This window comes from Arachis hypogaea, chromosome 3, assembly GCF_003086295.3.
Source record: "Arachis hypogaea cultivar Tifrunner chromosome 3, arahy.Tifrunner.gnm2.J5K5, whole genome shotgun sequence".
Lineage (NCBI taxonomy): Eukaryota > Viridiplantae > Streptophyta > Magnoliopsida > Fabales > Fabaceae > Arachis > Arachis hypogaea.
In genome coordinates, this window is record NC_092038.1 from 87588181 (window position 1) to 87591178 (window position 2998).

Below are 2998 nucleotides of genomic sequence, written 5' to 3' on the forward strand. Positions count from 1 at the left end.
TTTGTTTCTTATCTTTTTCAAAACCAACTAACTACTTCTCCCTCCCTAATTTCGAAAATATCTCATCTCTTTTTCAAAAATTCTTTTTTGTTTTAAATTTTAATTTTAATCTTATCTTATCTCTAATTTTCGAAAATTACTAACACCTTTTTAAAATTATTTTCGAATTTCTCCCTCTCTTTTCTTATTCTATTTAATTATTTAATTACTAACACTTCTCTTCACCTCTCTTCATCCAAAAATCCGAATCCATCCTTCTTCATTCTTCTACCCCCTTCTTCTTCTACTAACATAAAGGAATCTCTATACTGTGACATAGAGGATTCCTCTTTCTTTTCTTGTTTTCTTCTCTTTCTTATAAGCAGGAACAGGGAAAAAGGCACTCTTGTTGAAATTGATCCAGAACCTGAAAGGACTCTGAAGAGGAAATTAAGAGAAGCTAAATTAAATTATTCTAAAGGTATCCTTTCAGAAATTTTCGAACAAGAGAAGGAGATGGTAGCCGAAAATAATAATAATGCAAGGAGAATGCTTGGTGACTTCACAAAGCCAAAATCCAAATTTGATGGAAGAAGCATCTCCATTCCTGCCATTGGAGCCAATAATTTTGAGCTTAAGCCTCAACTAGTTGCCTTAATGCAACAAAACTGCAAGTTTTATGGACTTCTATCTGAAGATCCTTATCAGTTTTTAACTGAGTTCTTGTAGATCTGTGAGACTGTAAAGACGAATGGAGTTGATCCTGAAGTCCACAGACTCATGCTTTTCCCTTTTGCTGTAAGAGACAGAGCTAGAATATGGTTGGATTCACAACCTAAGGATAGCCTGGACTCCTGGGATAAGCTGGTCACTGCTTTCTTGGATAAATTCTTTCCTCCTCAAAAGCTGAGCAAGCTAAGAGTGGATGTTCAAACTTTCAAACAAAAAGATGGTGAATCCCTCTATGAAGCTTGGGAAAGATACAAGCAGCTGACCAAAAGATGTCCATCTGACATGTTTTCAGAATGGACCATATTAGATATATTCTATTATGGTCTCTCTGAATTTTCGAAAATGTCATTGGATCATTCTGCAGGTGGATCTATTCACCTAAAGAAAACGCCTGAAGAGGCTCAAGAACTCATTGACATGGTTGCAAACAACCAATTCATGTACACTTCTGAGAGGAATTCCGTGAATAATGGGATACCTCAGAAGAAAGGAGTTCTTGAAATTGATGCTCTGAATGCCATATTGGCTCAGAATAAAGTGTTGACTCAACAAGTCAACATGATCACTCAAAATCTGAATGGATGGCAACATGCATCCAACAGTACTAGAGAGGTAGCTTCTGAAGAAGCTTATGATCCTGAGAACCCTGCCATGGCAGAAGTTAAATACATAGGTGAACCTTATGGAAACACCTATAACTCATCATGGAAAAATCATCCAAATTTCTCATGGAAGGATCAACAAAAGCCTCAACAAGGCTTTAACAATGGTGGACGCAATAGGCTGAGCAATAGCAAGCCATATCCATCATCTTCTCAGCAACAGACAGAGAATTCTGAACAAAACACCTCTAATTTAGCCAATCTAGTCTCTGATCTGTCAAAAGCCACTTTCAGTTTTATGAGTGAAACAAGATCCTCCATTAGAAATCTGGAGGCACAAGTGGGCCAGCTGAGTAAGAAAGTCATTGAAACTCCTCCCAGTATTCTCCCAAGCAATACAGAAGAGAATTCAAAAGGAGAGTGCAAGGCCATTGATTTAGTCAATATGGCCGAATGCACAAGGGAGGAGGAGGACGAAAATCCTAGTGAGGAAGACCTCCTGGGACGTCCCTCAAGCAAGAAGGAGTTTCCTATTAAGGATCCAAAGGAATCTGAGGCTCATATAGAGACCATAGAGATTCCATTAAATCTCCTTCTGCCATTCATGAGCTCTGGAGACTATTCTTCCTCTGAAGAGGATGAAGATGTAACTGGAGAGCAAGTTGCTCAATATTTAGGAGCTATCATGAAGCTGAATGCCAAGTTGTTTGGTAATGAGACTGGGGAAAGTGAACCTCCCTTGCTCATTAGTGAACTGGATACCTGGATTCAGCAAATTCTACCTCAAAAGAAATAAGATCCTGGCAAGTTCTTAATACCTTGTACCATAGGCACCATGACCTTTGAAAAAGCTCTGTGTGATCTGGGGTCAGGGATAAATCTTATGCCACTCTCTGTAATGGAGAAGCTGGGGATCATTGAGGTACAACCTGCCTTGTTCTCATTACAATTGGCTAACAAGTCATTGAGACAAGCTTATGGAATAGTAGAGGACGTGTTAGTAAAGGTTAAAGGCCTTTACATCCCTGCTGATTTCATAATCTTAGACACTAGGAAGGAAGAGGATGATTGCATCATCCTTGGAAGACCTTTCCTAGCCACAGCAGGAGCTGTGATAGATGTCAACAGAGGTGAATTAGTCCTTCAATTGAATGGGGACTACCTTGTGTTTAAGGCACATGGCCATCCCTCTGTGACAAAAGAGAGTAAGCATGAAGAGCTTCTCTCAGTTCAGAGTCAAGCAGAGCCCCCACAGTCAAACTCTAAGTTTGGTGTTGGGAGGCCACAACCAAACTCTAAGTTTGGTGTTAAGATCCCATATCCAAACTCTAAGTTTGGTGTTGGGACTATACAACATTGACCTGATCACCTTTTGTGGCTCCATGAGAGCCACTGTCAAGCTATTGACATTAAAGAAGCGCTTGTTGGGAGGCAACCCAATTTTTATTTATCTAATTTTTATTTTATTGTTATTTTGTGTTTTATTAGGTACATGATCATGAGGAGTCACGAAAAAAATCATAAAAATTAAAAACAGAATCAAAAATAGCAGAAGAAAAAATTCACACCCTGGAGGACGCACAGGCTGGCGTTCAACGCCAGTAAGATGCATATGGCCGGCGTTCAACGCCAGAACAGAGCATCATTCTGGTGCTGAACGCTAGAAACAAGCAACATTCTGGCGC

At 39.5% G+C, this 2998-nt stretch overlaps 1 non-coding gene across 1 annotated transcript; it reads right to left on the reverse strand.

Annotated features, from left to right (window-relative positions):
* Window positions 1-891: 891 nt before the first annotated feature.
* On the reverse strand, window positions 892-995 carry LOC112793401 (small nucleolar RNA R71). The gene has a single exon (XR_003198094.1). It is a non-coding gene; the product is annotated as a small nucleolar RNA R71 (small nucleolar RNA).
* Between the last annotated feature and the right edge of the window lie 2003 nt (window positions 996-2998).